We start from the raw sequence: 23,674 nt of genomic DNA on the forward strand, positions 1-23,674 counted from the left end.
CTCCAGTTGGCTGGAATGACCAAAGGTACCACTCTTGGGAACACTATTTTTGGGGGAGAATCTGTGCTTTCTAGAAATAGGTGATAACTAGTATGCCCCTATGACCTTTATTATCATGTTTTTACATAACTTTGTTAAGATTATCTGATTTGGAGAAACAGGCAAACATATTATTAGTAAAATGTTCTTATTATTTAGAGATTATCTTGGTCCTGTTCTTCTCCCCTTTTTCTGCCCAGATAAGAACCTAAGTATTGACTATATGGTTCCATTTACATGAAACTCAAAAACAGACAAATTTTATCTATGGTGCCAGGAATATGAATAGCGATTATCTCTAAGGGAGGCATTATTTCTCAGTGAGAAACAGCATGAGGGAGCCTTCTAGGATGCTGGAAATGTGCTAATATATTTTTTCCTTTTTGAAATGTGCTGATTTTGATCTGACTGGTAGTTACATGGGCATACAGACATGTAAATATTAACCGACCTAAGATTTGTGCATTGTATGTATGTCAGTCCTTAATTTAAAAAATAAAGAAAAAAAAAATCTAAATATTGCAATATGGGATCAGACTTGTAGTTTAATTAGTCTAGAGTTGAGCTTCCGGCAGTGCCACAGAGACATACATCGTTATTCTCTATAATTTTAGCCTTAAAAGTCCTTCCTGTACAAAAGTCCTTACTGTTGATAGTTGGCCATGGACATTTGCTTCCTCCACCAGCTAGAATAGACAGTGAACTCCCTAAAGACAATGCCTATCTCCTTACTGATTTTGATACACCCAGTATGTGGCATAGTGTCTCACACAGGGTCTATGCTCAATGAATGCTGAGCAAATACATTACTTACAACAATAATAACGATCACGATGGTCAACATTTCCTTAATGTTTACAGTGCACCAGGCCCTGAGTTAAGTGCTTTTCATAATTTATCTTATTAAATTCTTCCAAAAATCCTCTTAGCAAGCACTATTATTCTCATCAAATTATAGACGGTGAAAGTGAGGCTTAAAGCTGTTAAGTAACTTGCCTAAATCATACATCTAGTGAGTAGTGCGGACAGGTTCCAACCCTGTATCCTGACTCAGAGCCCATTTCTGTGATCCCTCTGCCGTATGTTTCTACTACCCTGCATTTGTGTACCTGGGTCGTAACTTACAATCTGTAACCTGTCTCCCCATAAAAGTAGTTTGTATTATTTTCCCTTAATCTTGCAGCTGACATCAAGGAAAATCCTTTGCACAAGTGCAGTTTATAAACCTATTATTGAAGATTAGGAATGACCTTTTCCCCTTACCCTTTGTTCCCTGTTTACAATTGTAATTCTGTTTGCTATCAGTGACTAGACCAACAATATCTAATATCTGGAGATTCATCTTTAAGTAGATAAACTGTTATAAGGTTTTAAGAAAACATAAACAGATTACACCTACTGATTCCCTTTTATTCACCTGAGATTTTAATCTCTCAAAGTACTCTCAGAAAGGATTCCACTGTATTGTTTCTAAGTGTTCAGTAATTCTACTCTTAGACGACACCAGCTTGCTTGATAAGAAAATGAATCATTTCCCTCAGTCGTTTCCTCAAACATCGTTCTAGAGTCCCTCAGCACTTTTATGCAGTTAAACCCATTGCCATCAAGTCGATTCTGACTCATAGCGACCCTATAGGACAGAGGAGAACCTGCCCCATAGAGTTTCCAAGGAGCGCCTGGTGGATTTGAACTGTAGACCTTTTGGTTAGCAGCCTGAGCTCTTAATCACTGTGCCACCAGGGCTCCTTTATGCAGTTAGCCTCTGCTAATTTACATTTATTGGGAGTAACCTTTTTTTGATGTGTGGTAGTCTTTTCTCCCCCTTTTTAAAAATTGTGGAGATTATATATAAGTATATATATATGTATATATATATATAATTTGTATATATAAAATTTGCCATTTTAAGTGTACAATTCATTGGCATTAATTACATTGACAAGGTTGTGTAACCATCACCACTATCTGTTTCCAAAACTTTTTACTCACTCCAAACAGAAACTCTGCATCCATTAAGCAATAATTCCTTATTCCTACCTCCCTCCAGTCCCTGGTAACCTCTAATCTACTTTCTGTTGCTAAGAATTTGTTTAGCAAATAGAATATTTGTCCTTTTGTGTCTGACTTCTTTCACTTAGCCTAGTATTTTCAAGGCTCATCCATGTTGTAGCATGTATCAGAATGGCATGCCTTTTTATGGCTGAATAATATTCCACGGTATGTATATACCAAATTTTGTTTATCCATTCACCTCTCTTTTTTTTTTTTAAACAATATTTTATTGTGTTTTCGGTGAAGGTTTACACAGCAGTTTAAGTTCTCATTCACCAATTTATACACAAGTTGTTCAGTGACACTGGTTACATTCTTCACAATGTATAAACATTCTCATTATTTCCGTTCTGGTTGTTCCATTTCCACTAATCTAGTTTCCCTAACCCCTTACATTCTCATCTTTGTTTTAAAGTTGTTGTTGACCACTTGGTGTCACATAGGTGATTTTTAAAAGGAGCACAATACTTATGGGTTATAGTCATTATTTTTTGAGTCAATTTGTTATTTAACTACAAGGTGACCTGACGGGTTAGTTTTGGTATCTCTGGGCAATAGTCTTGGGGAGTCCTCCAGTCTCAACCAGTCCAGTAGGTCTGGTTTGTTTGTTTTTTTAAATATGAATTTGAGTTTTGTTCCACATTTTTCTCTCATTCTGTCAGTGTCCACCTTTGTGGCCTTGATGATTAGAACAGTCAGTAGTGGCAGTCAGGCACCATCTAGTTCTTCTGGTCTCAGATTAGATGAGGCCGTGGTTTGTGTAGCCTCTTTGTCCTGTAGACTACTTTCTTCTCTGAGTCTTGGTTTCCTTCTTTCTCGTTTGCTCTGGACGAATAGAGACCAATAGTTGTATCTTAGATGGCTGCTTGTAAGCTTTTAAGACCCCAGACACTACTCACCAAACTAGGATGTAGTACATAACTTAATGAACTATATTATTTCCACTGGCCAAGATGTCCCATGAGACTATGGTCAAACCCAGAAATCCAATCCTGTTATCCATTCATCTTTTGATGGACACTTGAGTTGTTTCTACTTTTTGGCTATTATGAATAATACTTCTATAAAACTGGTGTATAAATATCCGAGTCCCCGTTTTCAAATCTTTTGGGTATATACCTAGGAGTAGAATTGCTGGGTCATATGGTAATCCTATGTTTAGCCTTTTGAGGAACTACCAAACTGTTTTCCACAGTGGCTGCACCATTCTACATTCCCACCAGCAGTGGATGGGGGTTCCAATTTATCTATATACTCACCATTACTTGTTATTTTCTTTTTTTTAAAAAAAATTTTTTTTATTATAGCCATCCTAGTGGAGCTCCGGTGGTGTAGTGGTTCAGAGCTTGGCTGCTTATCAAAGGCTGGCAGTTCAAATCCACCAACCACTCCTTGGAAACCCTATGGGGTAGTTCTACTCTGTCCTATAGGGTCACTATGAGTCGGAACCGACTTGACGGCATCTAACAACAACAATCACTAACGATGCTGAATATTTTTCCTGTGCTTATTGGCCATTTGTATATCTCCTTTAGAGAAATGTCTATTCAAGGCCTTTGACCATTTTTTAAACTGGGTTGTTTGTCTCTGTTGTTGAGTTGTAGGAGTTGTTTTATATAATATCCTACAATATTAAACTCTTATCAAATATATGATTTGCAAATATTTTCTCTCATTCTGTGGGTTGTCTTTTCACTCTCTTGATAATGTCCTCTGATGTACAAAAGTTTTAAATTTTTATGAAGTCCAATTTACCTATTTTTTCTTTCGTTGCTCATGCTTTTGGTGTCATATTTAAGAAATCACTGCCAAATCCAAGGTCATGAAGATTTTCCCCTATGTTTTCTTCCAAGAGTTTTATGGTTTTAGCTCTTAAATTTAGATTTTTGATCAATTTCGAGTTATGAGTAATTTTTTAAAGTGTATTTTTGTGTCTATGTTTGTCTGGCTCCAAGTTTGATTATAAGCCTCTTGAGAAAGACCTTCTATATTTCTCTGTTTTAAAAACTCTACTCCAAACACCTGGGCTCTGTTCATGATGTATGCTCCACATACGTTCTGGGCTCAGATTATTCATAACTTTGATACAGCAGACTAAAACCAGGGAAAAAAAAAGAAAAACAGACTTCAAATTAATAATTTTCTTCATTTAACAGCCCTAGCAATAGGTTTATTGGGAGACAATGTTAAAGCTATTTTCCGAATGGAATTTTGGATTATTATGGAAAGCCAGGTTTATCACCTTCTGGATAATCGTAAATTAGTGTTTTTATCAGACTATCCATGTAAAATAACCATCCCTTTTGGGATAGAACTCAATCAAAATATTTCATGGAGAAAGGCTGCCCTGAGGATTTCGGATATGAGGAAGATGAACGAGGAAGACCAATTATAAGTATCATAAATGTTCTAGTAAAGATATAAATTAAAATATTTTTTAAAGTTGTACATATCACGCTTTAGAGTAATTCTATAAAGTCCTCTAATTTGTTCTAAGGCAAATTATTATTTTAAAATGAAAATCACCTGTAATTCCAGTAATTTTATAAACTCAAACACACTGTGCATATTGTTTGTTACTTGCTTCTTTTGCTTAAAATCTACTATGAATATCTTTTTGTATCATCAAATATTCTTCTACATCATATTTATTGGCCTCTCAGTATTTTACTGTATGGTTGTCCTATAACTTATTTTATCAATATCTTATTATTAGACACTTAGGTAGTTTATAATCTTCACTGTTACGAAAACTCTATGATGAACATTCTTAACTTAAATCTATGATTACTGCCTTTGAAAGTCTCTATAAGTGAAACTTCTGGAACAGGACATATGAAAATGTATTACCAAATAGCTGCACACCTCCCCAAATAAAAGTCTGCACTAATTTATACTCAAGAGTCCCTGGGTGGTGCAAATGGTTAACATGCTTGGCTGCGAACCGAAAGGTTGGAGGCTCGAGTCCACCCAGAGGTGTCTTGAAAAAAAGGCCTGGTGATCTACTTATGAAAAATCAGTCAGGGAAAATCCTATGGAGCACAGTTGTACTCTAACATATACGGGGTCACCATGAGTCAGAGTCAACTTGACAGCAGCTGCTACCAGTAGAGTAGGAGAATGCCTGTTTTCATGCATCATCACCAATACTGTATCTTATCTTCAAAAATACTGTCAATTTGATAAAAGAAATAGATCTTATTATTTTAATTTGCAATTCTTATCATTGAAATTGAACATTTTATCCATTTTCTACTGGTATATTTATCTTTCTGTTAATGACTTACAAAATGCTCTCTGTATTCAAGGATATTAATCCACTGCCTATCATAGTTTGCATGCTGAAGATATTAATTTTTATTAGCCTAGTCCATTGATCTTTACCTCAGTAATTTCTCCTGGCATGAATTTTTTTTCTGAACAGCAGCCAAGTGCACAGACTGGTTGAGACACTGCCTCTGTACTCCTCTACTAAGAGTCTCTGGGGGCTTGCAAGGAGTCACTGGGTAGTGCAAATGATTAAGCACTCGACTACCAACCAAAAGGTTGATGGTTCAAACTCACCCAGAGGTGCCTCGCGAGAAAGGCTGGTGATCTGCTTCCCAAAGTTTACAGCCTTGAAAATCCTATGGAGCAGTTCTCTCTGCATACGTGGGTGGCCATGAGTCAGAATCGACTTGACAGCAATGGATTTGGTTTTTTTTTTTTTTTTGGTTTCGGGGCTTGTAATATGTGGTCATGGTGACTCCAGGATGGAAAAGGGACGGGGAGAGATCTCCCGTTATCAAGCCAAGGGCTCAGACTCACCTGCACTTTGGAATTTTTAAGAGGGATTCTAATTTATGTGCCAGGGTGCATATTTGCTTGGAATTTAGGCTTAGGCTGGAATGAATATTCCTTTGTTGATTCAACTGAAAAAAGCAAGAGCAGCTTAAGGACACTAAAGGAAAAATTGGCTCAATCTCACCCCTACCCCACACAGGAGAGGAATTTTGCTCTAATAAGGCACAACTGAAAATTCCACCAACTCCTTTCACTTCTTTCCCTGCCAGCAAAAGTTTCTGTGTCTTTGCACCTGCAACAACACAGACATAATTCTGACTTTTAATCTGGCTGAGAATGTTTGCCCAGTGAGCTCATCCAGGACAGACACAATCCCTCTGACCTTAACTGAGAGAAGCCCCCGTGCACCCGCACACCTCTATCCGTACATCTGAAGCCATTTTCAAAGTGAGCAGAATAAAGCAAGCCGCTGGCCAAGAACTATTGATGCAGCTCGGTTCTGTGTTTAGCTGTAGCCACCAACCCCTCTACCTAACGAGCACTGCATGCAATACCTGGGGATATTAACTGTTGTCTCCTCCATCTTCCCTGTTCTCAATGTGAAGTTACCCTTAAAAGCACTGAAGTGTTTTTTTTTTTTTTTTTAATTGATTAGCAGATACGATTTTGCTCTGGCTGGCTGCATACCATTGATTGCCGGGGGTTCGGTTTACAGTATCTAATTGCTCTCCTTGCTGGTGTTTTGATACAAAATTCAATAGCAAATATGTTTTCAAAACTCTTGTCTTTGCAGCTTGAGTCAGAAGTGACTTGAGGCAAACCCAGTGGACTGAGTTTTCCATTCTTTAAAATAACTGCTCTCTCATCAGTCTGTGAAGAAAGTTTCCAAATTGTAGCATTCTAATTGGAAAGTCTGCATTATGCATGCGATGACAAACTCTGTTGTGCTGAATGGCATTTTTTTTCATCCCTTTCTTAATGGATTGACTCTGTGCCAGATTGAGAACAATGGCTGAGGTAGAACAGTTGAGATCAACGGCTTCTCCATTGAACTGGTACCTTTGCGACCAGGAGCCAGTGCCTGTTTTGCCTGTTTCTAACTGTCCACCATTTGTGGGAGTCTCCCCACTGGAACACCTGGGGCCCTAACTGCTGCCATCGCTATTATTTTTATCATTTGGGTGAAAACAGGCAACCGAGGGAAGATCAACTGCCAGGATATTGGTAATACGGTAATAATTTATTAACAAATCCATTCCTAATCTCAGTCAAAATCAAAGATATGCCTGACCTCAAAATTTTATATGGATTTTTCTTTGTTAAAGATTGCCAAAGTTCTTCAGAAATGATTGCTCTTCCATTCAACAAATTCAATAAATATTTACTGAGCACCTACTAAGTGACATTAGGCAAGTCATTTAACTTAAATGTACTTTAGTATCACCCCTTGTGAAATGAAAGGCCTGGATTTGGTGATTTCTAAGGGCTCCTCCAGTTCCCGTATTTTCTCATTCTCTGTGACAACATTTACAGTAGAGATTTGGGGGGGAGTATCTGTCCATTCGGTAGTAAGTGTTCTTTTTGAGAACTGTCTCCTGACCCATCCTCAGGCTGGAGGTAAGCTCTGCTTGTCCTGCAGACCTGACTGTAGTCAAGGAAGACACATGACCCATACTGTAACAATCAGATTTCCTCTCTCAGAAACTTAGACATATGTGAGATTCGAGCTTAACTGGCCCCGTTCACTTAAAATGAGATGATGAAAATGCAGGCAGAATAGTTCAGGGTGACTCTCTTTCATCACAGGCACAAAGAGCAAAGAAAGCCATCTGCAGTGAGAAGCAAAGAAGACAGTGTGGTCCCAGGGAGGGCTGCCTGGGCACCTAACAGGATTCTAAAGTCAGGTTTCAGTCCCTATGAGGGCCACTAGAGTTTCTGCCCTAGCAAACCCTATGGGGCAGTTCTACTCTGTCCTATGAGGTCGCCAGGAGTCGGAATTGATTCGATGGCAACGAGTTTTCTTTTATTCTATGAGAAATCTCGCAATCACTTTAATAAAGTCACCATTTATTGCTTAAGCCATCTTTACTTGTTTTCTGTCACTTGGAACCGACAGGGCCTAAGATAAGTTCCTAGCAAAGTTCATGGGACAGAAAAAGCACACCCACTCCTTGGAAACCCTATGGGGCAGTTCTGCTCTGTCCTACAGGGTCGCTTTGAGTCGGAATTGACTCGACAGCAGCAGGTTTGGTTTTAGTTTTGGTTATAACGATAAGGATGACGATGATGATGTTGATGACTACAGGACCAGGAAAACAGTGAGGTGAAAAGCAGGGAAGGTAAGGCAACTCATTATGGATGGCAATCTTTTCATTTGCGTATGAAAGAAGATCCTCTGTAGAAGTTGATGGTGGCAGGACTGCAGTGTGGGCCTAGGAAGGCAAAACAGGCTTTGGAATGGGCTCTGTGAGGCCTGCTGAGATGGAACAATCATTGTAGTTTACAACTCTCTTCTGCAGTGATACCTGGGGAGCAGAGAGAAGAAGGCCAAGTAGACAGTGACTAGAAGGATACAGTGCAGGGGAGGGAAATGAAGAGCCACTAGGAGTATTTACCAGCTCTACTGGTTGAATGGACACGGGAAATCAGGGGTGGAAAGGAGGAGTGTGCTGTCACAGTACAGGGAGAGCAATTAGGGTCACATAACAATGTATGTATAAATTTTTGTATGAGAGACTAACTTGAATTGCAACCTTTCACTTAAAGTACAACAATAAAAAAAATGTTGATCTTAAGGAAAGGAAAAAAAAGAGTATTTACCAGCTATAGACCGGTGAGAATTAAGTAGGCTCAGAGGGGGCTAACTTTCAGAATAGAGGGGGCAAGGGACTGGAGGTCATGAAGCAAGAACAGATTTGACAGACATGAAGGTGAGGGAGAAAGGTAAGAACTTGTGGTCAGAAAGGGAAATTTCAGTGCATGTCCAGTTCTCACTCTTCTGGATGAGAGGCAGAAAGACAAACAACATGTCAGAGGCTCTATTCTAATCTCTGCTATTGAGAGGCAGAAGGGAGCCTGTAACAGCTGCCAGAAGGAATTAATATAGCTTCATAGAAACAACTTCACTGGTGAGAAACTGGGATTCTCCCAAAGATGAGAAGGATCCTTACTGTCAGCTATCACAGGGTTCGATTATGTACCTTCATCCGCAGGTGGGGAGCAAGATCAAGCTGAGAAGAGCTGCTGGAGGACTGCAAGCCCAAAATGAGATTCTCAGCAGGAGGCTAGAACCAAGTAACAATGTTTTATCAAAAGTGTGTGAAGTGGACCAGGTGGCTGCCCTGCAGATTCCAGACATGAGAAGTCCTGAGGAGCAGCTGCCATAGGAGCCCTGCCTCTCAGCGGGCCATGACTTTTCAAGGCAAAGGGGACACCAGCCTTCTTCTCACAGCAGGAGGAGGGAAATACAGGCTGCTGGCCAGATGGAATGGGTTTTTTGGAAATATGTTAGTCAGACAACATTAGAAAGTATACATACTGACTGATACTGTTTAATCTCTCCTATCTGGGACATGGACGGTGATTTCCTTAAGAGAGGAAGACACCATGGCACTGGTTAACAATATCTGTTAATGGCCAGGGAAAAGACAAGCTCAGGCTCTCAGACACTCAGCATACGTACACTCTGTGCTTAGTCAATGAAGCCCCAGAATGAAACAAAGGCGAGGAGAAGGCAAGGTATACACTTGGGCTCCACTGTGTAGGCAGGCTTATAGAGAAAGGGGCTATCAATAAAAGGAGGGGTTTTCTCTCCCTGACAAATCTTACATTTGATACAGTATAATCCAAGTGAGTGATTCAAAAGTGGAGAAGTATCAATGCAGAATATGTCTGCAGAATACAACTACGGATAGCTGGATGAAACAAAAATTTACAAAACTTTTGAGATAATGCAAACACACTAACTTTTAACAGCTAACTAAGACCATCTTTTTAATCCTTGAAGGGATTAAGTCTTTAATTTCAAGTTTTATGTGATAACATAAAAGCTAGCACCATGCTACCAAACAGCGTGGCTGCAACTGTAACGTTTAATAAGAACTGGGTGTGGAGTGAATGGTGAACAACTAATCATAATCCCACCTCACATTCGCACAGACCTTACTGCTTTCAAAATGTTTTTGCATACATTATCACATCTGAAAACAACATCATAAAAAATTATAATCGGCACATTTCCTGCTTTCCATGCAAGTCTATTTTTCCAAGTTACTTGGTTAATTTTCTTACATGGCTGAAGACTGCCCAAACAATCTTTCACAGATTATTCAATCACTTGGTAAACCCTTTTTTAACAAATATGCTTTGGCCTAGGCTTATGATTTAGATTTCGTACTACACAGTCCAATGTGATGAAAATGCTTTTATTTTATGCCTTCAGTGTGGATGTATGAGAAAATTTTGTCCAGGCCCAAAAGCCCTTCAGAAGAAAAGCCCTTTTCTACTCTTTTTCAAGGCGACTCATTCCAATAGAGCCCATTCCTTAAGCAAGCTGTTGGCATCAAAAATATTGGGAACCATTCAAATGGTCTTGTTATGTTTTAAAAGGTAAAGTCTCATTATGTTACAGACCTTTTCAGCAATGCCACACCAAGCAGGCATGCCAGCTTTTACAGATCTTTCCCTGTGTTTAAATTTGGCATCATCAATTCCCTTCTCCGCAGCAAGGCCATATTCCTTGATCTCAGCAGCTTCCTCTTCATGATGCGTCCACACAATCAGTGAGGCCGCCCTATCTGGCTCACCAGCAGGATCAGAGAAGGATGTGCAAGAGACAGAAATGGTGAGGTCCTGCCCAGACCACAGGGCTTAGCTCCCTAGGTATCAAGTTCAGCACACTTTCAGCTTCATCTGCCAGGAAGGCTATTAGGGGCTGATATGATTAGAAAAGGCCTTCTGTTAAGAGCAGAAAGCAATATGCAGTTGTGTGAGCTTTTCGGTTACCTGTCCTCAATTCTATGAAATTATAAGGAGGGTGAGAGAAAGCGACAGGCGTGTTAAAGTGCTGACTAATCTATGAGCCAAGTGTTAAGGATTTTACTTCTTGAATCTTTACTTACATTTATGACTTCTGCAGAATAAAATGGCCCCAATGTGGGCCTACATCCAACAAGCAGGGGAGTAGTTATCCGCCTCCAGGTTCCCTGCATAATACCTTTCCCAGTGGTCCCTCTCTTCAACTTTCAGGACTAAGTGCAGTCAGAAGGAGCCACCCTGCTGATGCTTCTAGAGCGTAGGGACCATGGCTGAGGGCCTTGGTACTTCTCATGGTCCCCTAGCACAGTGCCTTACACATCATACGCTTTACTGAGTTAAAGTGAAGGAGATACGGGGAGAAGGCTAAGAAGGACAGGGAAGAAGAGAGGGACTTACAGATAAATCACCCTTCTCAAAACCCAGGTAGCTCATCACTGGACAGCATCTTTAATGCTCCATAAACTCAATTATGTTTCAATCCAAAAACACTAACTGGTCACCCCTTCAGCCAGTCCTCCACCTCTACACTCGCCCATATCATTTTAGAGGTCTCATTTATGAATTTAGGAAATGCATCAAGTCTGGCTGCCATTTCATCTCTTGAGCCTATTCTCCTGCCCCTCCTCTGACCACATGCTAATACATGCCCACATGCACGCAGCCTACAAAGCACCAAGAAGCAGAGCCAAAGAGAAATTTAATAAGCTACTCGGCTCCTTTCTATTCCCCAGGGTCAGTTCTCACAGGAATCTGTGTCTGTGGGAGAACTCACAATTTAGCTACAGGCATATCTTTGTATTTTCTCAACCTAGTGATAGAGAGAATAGAAGAGCAAAACAAGGTGGGAAGGCTTGACTCTGAATATTACAGACAAGAGAATATTCCAGCAGGGATGAACTACAAGGCAAAAGTCTTCCTATTCAAGCACATGATCCCTTTTTGTTCTCACCAAATTTCTTCTCTTGGTCTCTCTTAACACAGCCAGTACTATTTTCTTATACCTTTTTCTCTTTCTTATCAGACTGATCTTTTCACCCAAATCAAGATCTAGGTTTCAACCTTTGCTCCAGCTTTCAATCAGTCTTCTTTTCCCCACAGGGCACAATCTACAAAGTCCTCAGCTTGTGTTGAAAATGATTCTAAAACACTTGCCCATCCAATTCAGACCCTTGTCCTCCTTCAGCAGTGCCACCTGTGCTAGCTGTTGCTCATTCTTCCTTGACATTCTCTTACGACTGAGTTGCTGCCTTCCTCCCGTCGCATTTCCGGAGCTGGTAGTTATTCTGTTACGCCCTGTACAATGAAATTCAGTCGGTCTGACTGTCTCTCTCATATCTACCTGATGTTAAATCTCCTCCCTTTAAGTCCCTTCTCTTGCGAGCTTCTTTGTGAAATTCTACTATGAAGGCTTTCACGTGAAAACAACCACTCTCTAAAACAGAAAAATAAAACTATAATAAATTGCAAATGCTATAAAATTTTTAAACACTTACAGCAGATTATTCTACTTGAAGTCTGAGGTGACAAATCATAATCTTCCATGTGGTGCATGACTTACCATTAATATAAAGGCAACATTAATGAGAATAATAATAGTAACATCTTCTCCACAAACATATAAAGGTGAAAATCCTAACAATGGTAAGTTCTTATAAACAAAAGATAATTAATCAATTTAATATGTAACTGTGTGATAAATCTTTTGAAGAATGGCAAGAAGCAAGAAAAAAAGCAAGATTTTATGTAAGTTTTGGTAATGGCTAGGGGGAAAAATGGCTAATTATGTTTTTCAATGGAATTCTTTTGATCACTGGCCACTCAGTATGGTTTTCTTGATCCAGGTCTTCAAAGCTGGGATCACAAGTTTTAATTCAAATGTTTTCAGCTGAACATTAATAACTCTAACCTTCCTCTAACTGCTAAACAGCCATAATTAAACCAAACTCATGTGGGTTACAGGACCAAAGGCTAAATGGGCACTTGCCATTTATTTTCTGGAATCATCTGTACTTTTCTCCCCTGAGCTAGAGGTCCAGGCAAAGGCCCCACATAGAGAGGGGTCGTGGCTCTCCCCAGTGATAGAGAAGATAAGAAGCAGTTCCTGTCTCATAAATACTCACCAGAATTGCAGAGTTGTATTCCCCTCCCCCTCACATTTGTTTGGCTGAACGATTGTCAGACAAGAGAAAAACACTCCCTCTTTGGAATGTATTCTGCATGAGCTGCCTTTTTAGAAATAACCCTCCCAGGTGCCGACATGAATATTCACCAGAGTGTACTGGGCACAGGGGGCCAATCTCTATGCCATGTACACTAATCCTTCAAAATGTATTCCAGGCAAGCTACTAAGGTAAACTCCTGTACAGAAGCTAGGCTTTCCAGAGATGGATACTGGATGGCTGAAAGGAGAAAATCTGAGTGGAGGCGGCAGAGATGAATAAATCACTAATATCTGTCTAAGGCCCCACTGCAGCTAGACCATTCTATACTGACTCAAGTACAAATGAGGCTTCATTAGAATACTGCACTCTGTGAATTAAACTATGTTTCTTTTGTTCAGCTAGCTCATCCTCCTTATTAAGCAAAACAAACATTTACCTTCCCTATACCCCATAACCTTACCTGCTGGGACCCCTTTTTACTTTCTTCTTCTTATTTTGGCTGATAGGACCTACACAGGCACCCTGAGAACTATGCAGGCACCAAAACAATATGCATACACAACACCCCTCTATTATCACTGTCCTGACTCACAGACATTCAGAAAGGTATAGACAGAAAAAATTAGAAATTTTCACAGGTTAGGGAAGGAATTACGCCTGAGCTGGGTGAAAAATGAGATTTCTCAGAATCCTCCCACTCCGGCACTGTATCTCTAAAAGCCAACATTTGAGATTCATGCTGAGGGCAGACCTGGCTAATGCAATCTACTGTGTTCAGGAGCCAGGGCAGACTGAGTCACACAGCGACTGTTATAACCAACACTCTTCAGTCAATGTTTGGGTGTTGGGGGCTGGGAAATGTCCCTGAGGTAACCTCCAAGGAACTGGTGCTGGAACTGTTCCAGCTTCAAGCACAGTCTGTATCCTAATAGCCTGGGGGCTTCAGGAACTTGGGGTTCCTAGAAGCCCAAGAGAAGAGGAAGCATGAGCAGATAAGAAGAAAATGGTGAGGCTTCAGTGACATTCTGGTCAAGTTATCTCCTCAGCCTATCTGGACTACGAAGGGCTCCAATCACTCTCCCTTCAGCCTCTGATGGACACAGGAACATTCCAAGCCAATGTGGTCTAAGGAGTAACAACGGCATCAGATGGAGACAGGAGCCCCAACTCTATCTCTGTCTTGCTTTGCAACCTTATCCTCTCAGGTTTATAATCTGTTAAATGGAGGTGGAATGGGAGAACAGAGGGAGACATATTTTAATTTAGATGATTTGTGGTTCCTTTTTTTGTTTTGTCTTATCTGGTTTCTTTTTTCTTTTAATTACAAAGTAATACATGAGCAATCCTTTGGTGCTTCTGTCAGCACTTCCTACCAGCCCCTCCTTATGGCAGTCCCCGAAGCTCATTCTCCATAAAACACAGTCGGAAAAACTCCTGGGTCATGGTATGTATCTTGTCCCCAAACTAAATGCTGATCTTCAATATTCATATCTTTTAATAATAGGCATATAAGTATTATCATACACATTTTTTGAAACCACAAAAGGCAATGGACTTCTCTAACTCTTTACTCTCATCTATATGCGTGGGATGTGTTAATGAGGAAAGGAGCTGAACAGATCAGAGGCTGGTAAACTATGGCTCATGGCTGCCTGTTTTTGTAAATAAAGTTTTATTGGAACACAGCCACACCTATTTGGCAGAGCTGAATAGTTGTAAGAGAGACTATATGGCCTGTAAGCCCTAAAAATATTTATTACTTGGTTTTTTACAGAAAAAGTTTGCCATCTCTGAAACAGACAGAAAACTAAAGTTGCTCTTATTGAGCACTAAAGAGTTATGGCACCAAGGTAGGAAATAAAGGTACAGTTTAAAATAAGGCTGGGCTTAGCCTAAAAATGTCTAAAATCTCTTTCTTCTATTGAAAGTGTTTCAACAGATTTTCATGTAGAGAATTCCACACAGAGTTTTTAGATTCTGCTATAGTCATAATCTTATCTTTGTTACTGTGACAACTGTACTGACAATACTTGGCTTGCCTTTCACCCCAAATTTCTGGTAGTTTTCCTAAGAGTAAAAGAACTAGAGAGAAAATAGGACCAGAAAGAAGAATATTCCAATTAAAAATGAAAACCATCCCCCAAATCTTCCTATTCCCTAAACTGATGAAATGCCCAGCAACTATACTCTCAGACTGAAGACATGTGTAAATAGGATAACCATTGCCCCATCCTCCAGATCTCTACTAAAGGGATGGAGGTAGTAAGCTAGGGTGAAGAAGTTACAGAAACCTTTAAAGTCAAAAAACAATACACAAGAAAAGAAAGTTATATAGTTTCTCTTTATGTATGGCCCTTCTGGCCCTGGGTTTGTAATTCTGCCAAGATGATATGCTAGGCCACAATCTTGCAAAGGGATTGGAGAGTTTACTATGCAAATGAAGTACATAAAAACCTTACAGGGATTAGACAGTTTACTATGCAAATGTTGTTGTTGTTAGGTGCCGTCAAGTTCGTTCCGAATCACAGTGACCCTATGTAAAACAGAACAAAACACTGCCCAGTCCTGCACCATCCTTACAATCGTTGCTATGTTTGAGCTCATAGCTGCAGCCACTGTGTCCATCCATCTTGTTGAGGATCTTCCTCTTTTTCGCCGATCCTCTACTTTACTAAGCATGATGTCCTTCTCTGAGGACTGGTCCCTCCTGATCATATCCAAAATATGTGACATGAAGTCTTGCCATCCTTGCTTCTAAGGCATTCGAGCTGTACTTCTTCCAACATAGATTTGTTTGTTCTTCTGGCAGTCCATTGTATATTCAATATTCTTCACCAACACCATAATTCAAAGGCGTTAATTCTTCTTTGGTCTTCCTTATTCACTCTCCAGCTTCAAATGCATATGAGGCGACTGAAAAATACCAAGGGCTGGGTCGGGCTTACCTTTTAGTCTTCAAGGTGACATCTTTGCTTTTAACACTTTAAAGAGGTCTTTTGCAGCAGATTTGCCCAATGCAATGCATCTTCTGATTTCTTGACTGCCGCTTCCATGGATGTTGATTGAAATAAAATGAAATCCTTGACACCTTCAACATTTTCTCTGATAATCATGATATTGCTTATTGGTCCAGTTGGGAGGATTTTTGTCCTCTTTATGTAGGTGTAATCCACACTGAAGGCTGTAGTCTTTGATCTTCATCAGTAAGTGTCTTCAGTCCTCTTCACTTTCAGCAAGCAAGGTTGTGTTATCTGCATAATGCAGGTTATTAATGAGTCTTCCTCCAATCCTGATGTCCCGTTCTTTGTCATATAGTCCAGCATATAGATTGAATAAGTATGGTGAAAGGATACAACCCTGACTCACACCTTTCCTGACTTTAAACTATGCAGTATCCCCTTGTTCTGTCTGAATGACTACCTCTTGATCTATGTACGGGTTCCTCACGAGCACAATTAAGTGTTCTGGAATTCCCATCCTTTACAATGTTATCCATAATTTGTTATGATCCACACAGTCAAATGCCTTTACATAGTCAATAAAACACAGGTAAACATCTTTCTGGTATTCTCTGGTATTCTCACAGAGATTAGTTGGAACTATTTGGGAGGAAAATATTAAAGAGAGTCATCCATTTAAAATTGGTTTCATTAAAGATTCCAAATGAGTAGTTCTGTTAAAACGCCAAGTACTGTAAGGTTTTTATTGTTCTGTGGTCATAGACTGCCCCGGCCAGCTATCTTGTAAAATGCTTTTATAATCCCAACAGACAGAGCTGGAGAGACGGTAAGGGGATAGATCCATACAAATCTATTTTCTCCTGGTGACCAAAAAAACAACTCAACACTGTCTCACTTAATTGGTGTGGTTTAGTCTGCGGTGTCATCTTCCTCTGTAACTGATGCATTATTAGTTTACTGCTGTCACATCAGCTGCCTTATCAATGAGTATATGTAACTTAGTGGCATCAGGAGCCCTCTAACTTCAGGCGGAGGGATGAGAATAACCATCATCAGCACAAAGCTGATTCCTGTGAGGTGGAGGTCAGACATACCTCCACTCTCTCAACCTTTTTACCAATTCTGACACCAGCCGTCCTCCCCATAGCACTCTCTACTTCTCTGTTGGGTTTGATAATTCATTGCAATGGCCACACAGAACTCACAGATCATACTCACAGTTATGGGGTTTATTAGGGAAGTAACAGATTACAATTCAGGATTAGGATCAAACTGGAAGTAACAGGATACAGATCGTCAATCAGGGCAGCCTCTAACCAGGACAGATCTCAGCTCCTTCTTGGCCATGCTTGCTGGCAGCCCTTCTCTTGGTTGTACCCACAGGCCGGGCCCCTCTCAGGCTGGCCTCTGCCCTCATGTGTGGTAAAGGGTCAGAGAAAAAGAGGAAGACCCTCAACAAGATGGACCCTCAACAAGACGGACTAACACAGTGGCTGCAACAATGGGCTCAAGCATAACAATGACTGTGAGGATGGCGCAGGACTGGGCAGTGTTTTGTTCTGTTGTACACAGTCACTATGAGTGGGAACGGACTTGACGGCACCTAACAACAACAATCTCTGTGAATTCTCTACTGTCTCTGAGTCTAACACATACAACTAAATCTCACCATTGTGAACACAATCATGACAAAGCATCTTCCTACTCCACCAGGAAGGCTGTATCAACTAAATATTATTTATCTGGTTACCACTAATTCTCAAAAACTTCTCTACAGCTATGCTTTATCTGTTTCTAACAGGGTTACTATGAACTTCCTAATAAAGCCAGTACTTGATTATATGTGTTTTATTATTTTTTTAACCTCAAGGAAGAAATGAATTCAGAAGGGTTAAACAGCAAGAAAAGAATTGACAAGGTCTGTATTAGAAATGAGCCCTGGTGGCACAGTGGTTAAGCGCTCAGCTGCTAACCAAAAGGTTGGCGGTTTGAACCCATCAGCTGCTCCGTGGGAGAAAGATGTGACAGTCTGCTTCTGTAAATATTACAGCCTTGGAAACTCCATGGGGCAGTTCTACTTTGTCCTATAGGGTCGCTATGAGTCAGAATTGACTCAACGGCAATGGGTTTGGTTTTACGGTATTAGAAACCAGGGATACCGGATATTGTTATTAGATGGTATATACGTAAGGGACTTAGGAATAAGATCTAGCATCACAGATCACAAACACCCCTTCTCACCACCAGGTTCCTGAGATAAGTATATGCCAAGGAAAATCCTGGCAAATGAGAAACAAAGGAACATTTTATAACTAGTAGAATTTTTGCCCCTAAATCTCAATGTAAAGGGCTATAGCACATGGAGCACTCCCTCTTTTCAAGTTGGTTATGCCTGAACAGCTTCGGACCAAAGAAAGCCACGAGGCCTGTTGTTCCTTCTCCAACACCCACAACTTATTCTTGGTTCTCACCACTATAATTTAAGGAAAAATCAATCCAATACATATTCCAGTGCCTGGGAAAAAGAGTGAATATGGGAGTATGCATTGTCCCCTAGTGCCTGGTACTGAGCTGGCCCTGTGCTGAGGCACTAATCTTAGCCTGGCTGCCCTAAAAGATAAAAGAGGAAGAGTATCCAAGAAGAGAAACAAATAGGTCTACTTACTACTTTGTTGTGAGGACAAAAGGAAGGAAAGGGGTGGGGAGATTTTGGGGAGAGGTAGGAATAAGGAGGGGAAAAGTCTGGCAAGGTCTCCTCCTAAGCAGTAGTGGTCCTGGACCACGCCACTTAGGCCCAGTGGGAGACAAGAGACACAGAGGCGATTCCACTCTGAGTCCTGCAAATTGATCAATCTGAGCAACATTTCCTTTGGAGAGGAAATAAGTGCCTTGACCATGGTCACCATTTTGTACAGGAGAGAAAACAGGTGCAGGGGAAGGCACAAAGAAACAGTGAAAGGAAAAGCAGAGGGTATTTGAATTTCTTCTCCCAAGATTTAAAATCATGACATTGCTCTAATTACCCTACAGTTGACTAGACTTCTCATTTCAAATGTCCCAAAAGCTCCTGCCAGAAATGCTCATTGTAATCCTAGAAAACAAAACACCACATTATCCAGGAACTCAGATGAAGAAAAGGCTGGAGGTAATATGAGAATGTCATTGGCCAATATCCCCTTTGAGAGTCAGAGGTCTTTTTATGTGTCATTTCACTACAGGGCAGATGGACAAGAATGTTTTCACCCCAGATCTTAAAGACTGAGAAGGTTATTTCTAGCAGGGCTTTCTACATAATTAACCTGCCACAATATAATAACATGGATATGCAGTTAAGTTTCTGATACTGGGATTTTATACATACAAAGAAGGATAGTCAACTCTCTACAACTTGGTTAGGTAAATGAGATGCTTTGGTTAATCAAATAATCCTGGTTAACAGGCGGTCCATATGGATTGCCAATTTTAAAAGAGTTCAGATATGATAAAGTACGCTTAACTATAGTAAAACCACGTCAATTAAAATTTATTCTCCCTTTGATTAATCAGAAGGTACTTGGGATCTTGCCCTTTCTCCCAAATTTCATTAGGCACATCAGTTATCACCGTCTTGGTAAAGCACAGGAGACCAGTTACAGAATACAAGCAGATTAAATGCTAGGTAATAGTTTGTAACAGAAACACACAGATTTTTCTAAGGAGTAAATTTCACGAATAAGAAATCAAACATATATAATCAGTAATGCTTCTCATTTGGGGTCAGAATTGCTCCAAAAGCAGATAAAGGCTTTTTATTTATAGAACATTTTGAAGCTGAAGATAATACACGATACAATTACTATAGTACTGTTTTAGACACATCCAGAAGCTGTGGGCTTAAAAGGTATCTTTTAAAAATAAATGGAACACATATGAAATATGGAGATTTGTAAAAATTTCAAAGCAGATCTGAAATGTCAAACAAGAGGTAGGGTTCTGTGGCAGACGCCGTTGGTTGGATAACCCAACCCCCTTCCACAACCCTCAATTTCTTAGCTAACTTTGCTTGGGGTGACCGAATGACATAGTTCTCTACCTACTAATTGTTAAGTGGAGGTCTGCTAGGCAGGGCATCAAGTAAAGCTATAGCTTTTCCTAATAAAAAGGGACAGACTTAGCTGTCAGAACTCTTTACCCTCTTACCCCTCTGCTCTTCTCCTTTCCTCCTGCCTAAAATACAGACATGGTACTTAGAACTGTAGCAGCTGTCTTGTTTCTCTGAGGCAAAAATACACATAAAAAAAACCAAGAAAACTGTAGAGCTCACTGAATTGCTGAATCAATACTGGCAGCCACCCACCTGAAGACTTTTTGTTATGTAAGACCAAAACAAACAAATGAAACAAGCAAATAAAAAACATTTTTTAAGTCTTTCTTAATCAGGTTTTCTGTTATTTGCAGCCAAATGCAATCTGGGAAAGTTTTCTTTGGACAAATAAGTGCTGGCAATAAAAATAAAAGTTACGTTGTCAAGTCTTAGTAGCAGCCTTTTACAAAGGTTTCTACAATGTATGCCCTTGGGAAACTATGGTGGATTGAAACGGAAGGTGCAACGCCTTCTCTCATTTTCTTCTTAAGGCCATAGGAGGCTCTGTGGGCTCACGCAACAACTTGGAATCTTTGGAGCTGGAGTTTAAGCACTGATCTGATTGCCATGTTCATGGCAGAGGGAAAGAAAAGAAACTCATATTATACTTTGGTTTCTTCAGCTCGTAAATGATGATAATGACAGCAGCTGAAGTTCCAGAGCTACTGTAAGACGTGGCAACTAAAAGGACGATTAGCCATTTGTAAAACACTAAACTGTACAGAAAATCTAAACAGTCTTGACTAGTGTTCAGTTACAGTAAAAGAATGATGTGGTGAGGCTAGTAACATCATAATCATTGAGGGACGTGGTTTCAGGCATCGTAAGGTAAAAGGAAGAAAAAGGATCCTTACCAGCACAAGGAAAGAAAATCCAAGCAGTAAAAGCACATTCTGCATTTATCTATGTAAACAATACCCCTTATACCGAATCTGATATGTCATTGGAAAAGGCAACACAGCAGAAAAAAAACGATTCCTCAGCTAGAGCTAAGCCCCTGAGCGTTCGGCAAAGTTGCTGAAAGAAGTCCTTGAGGGGCACCAACCAGCCTACCATTGTAATCATTTTTCCTAGGGGAAGGGTTCAGAAACGGAGGTGGATAGAAGAGGAGGCAAGAAGGGACTAGAAGAGTTTTTCTTCATTTCAGGGGTTCTACTTGTTCTTAACCAGATATACAAGAATGTTTTGGTCAAGTGCCTCTGTGGTTACTAGTTTACAAAGGGATAATCTTAAAAAAGAGAGAGAGAGATACACTGACATCAGGTGCTACTAAGATGCACCAAAAGCATCTATATGATATCAGTGGCAAAACTGGGCTCCTAGGGAAATAGTCTCTGATTTAAGGGTAAATGGAGAATCTGAAGATTTTCAAGGTCGATTACTACTTTGAATTAATTCAAAGATTAACCTTAAATGACTGTGAGCCTTCATCAGTTTTCAGAATAGCTTTATTCATTTAATACTCAAAAGACATATTAGGGCAATCTGAGTAACTAAATTTGTAGAAATTTCAGTTAATTTGCTGAGAGTACTATGCTTCTGTTAGCCCTCATGAGGAGAACAGTCACATTTCTGTGACCCTCTATGGCCTATCCCACGGGCAGCAGCTGCCAAAGTCAAAACCAGAGGAGTAGCCAATGCTTTCCATTCATTTGATCTTCCAAGGTGAATGAGTCTGACTTTTTAAATTATTGTTTAAATCACTCTTGGTGAAGTGAGCATTTGTTTTAGAGGGATCTTAAATAACAATTCTGGATAATTACTAAACATATTTTTGGGTATAAATACTGGGTCAAATGAGGCTGATCTCCTCTGTGAAAATATCTTCCTGATGGGCGGCAAATCTTTGAAAACTACAAGGATTTTTCTTTTCATGTATCTAGCTATATTTTATGATGACTTGTTGTCAAATTTCACAATCACTCAAGAGAGATAAATGGTTGACATATGAGGTAAATCATACAAACATACAAACACATTTTTTTGGCATTTAACCTTTCTTGCCTGCTTTTCCAAAGAACATCTGAATTCTGACACCCTTCTTGTATTTTTAACACACAACTTAGTTGCCATAGCAATATTTTCTGGTCTTGAAATACCTCTAGGATGAAATTGGCTGAGGCGTATTTACCATGCCCCGACTCTGCTATCTGTTTCCAGGAGTCAGGATTTCTGGTTTAGACTCCAGAATCAACTAGGAACCACAGATTTGATTTTTCATTCTACGATTTCTCTGGGAACCAGAGCTCTGAGGTCTGAGGGTGATAAGACTTCAGTGCGATGCAGATAGGCTGAGAGAGAAACAACACTTAGTAAGTAAATCATGGATCAGTGAGACAAGGAAGAATTCCTCGGTTCAGGGCTGTGGCAGACGACGCTCAGCATGACTGATATGAAGCAAATTTTGCAAAATATCTTTCCAATTTCCACTTGAATTACAGGCAATCTTAATCTAAGCCAGAGGAGTCGGATGTTTAGATGCCTGTTGTATTCTTTAGACTATAAAAAGGAAATATCTAGCTTTTCTTTTGTCGCAGTAGCTGCAACAATGGGCTCAAACATAGCAATGATTGTGAGGATGACGCAGGACCAGTGTTTCGTTCTGTTGTACATAAGGTCACTGTGAGTCAGAACTGACTCAACAGCACCTAACAACAACACCAACTAGCTCTCTAGGCTGCAAAGAAGGTTTTCCTAATGTAAATAGATATACTGCTTGCCTGTGTAGCACTCAGACAGAATGAAATGGAAGCGGCATGGAACATGTGAGGCAAGCATCCTTTACCTGTGTTAATGTCAGTGCCTAACTCCAGAGCTTAATCTCAGTCATTTGCTGGAGATGCCAGATCTTTAACAGTTTCCTCACATACACTTACCATCAGACACACTGAGCAAATACGATGTTCAATTCAGTTGATAGACAGAACTCACTTTCGCTGCACTAACATACCATGTTGTCAGTTCAGTCACTCAGTGTTTATTGAGTACTCACAGAGCAGAGTTCTGTGCTAGACAGCTGGAAACTGCTGCAAAGACCCAACTCCATCTTAATCCTACAAAACCACTACTTTCCACTGGAGATTATCTGTAGTCCTACTGGAGACTGAGGGCAGCACAGATGTAGAAAATACTTGAATAATTACAAAACAGCATTTGAGTTATGAGCTTCAATTCCTCTCCCCACCCTTATGGACTAAACCTTCATTTAGAGCTACTGAATAGGAAACAAATGGAATGGTTTGTGATGTCTCTTTTTTTTTTTTTCTGTGCTTATCCATTGGGAGGGAAGTGGATGAGCAATAGTTTGGCAGGGTGGTAAGCAGCAGGATGAAGGAAAAATAGCAGTCAAAAAGGGGTCTAGGTAATTTACAAACTGAATAGATAATCTGGAGTTGGCTGTAGTCACACAATAGCGAAAGGGCAGCTAAACCCTGCATGGGCTTGATATTGATAGCTCACAGAATAAGAAAAATACACCAGCTGAATAAGGACCACAGTGGCATATCTAGTTCTTTTTT

General features: G+C 40.1%; 1 protein-coding gene across 3 annotated transcripts in view; it reads right to left on the minus strand.

Moving 5' to 3' along the window:
• The window catches only part of LOC101345294 (BTB/POZ domain-containing protein 9), a 386,665-nt gene that overhangs the window by 86,806 nt on the left and 276,185 nt on the right, over window positions 1-23,674 (minus strand). The gene's annotated exons all lie outside the window — the stretch shown is intronic.

This window comes from Trichechus manatus, unplaced genomic scaffold (assembly GCF_000243295.1).
Source record: "Trichechus manatus latirostris isolate Lorelei unplaced genomic scaffold, TriManLat1.0 scaffold00065, whole genome shotgun sequence".
NCBI lineage: Eukaryota > Metazoa > Chordata > Mammalia > Sirenia > Trichechidae > Trichechus > Trichechus manatus.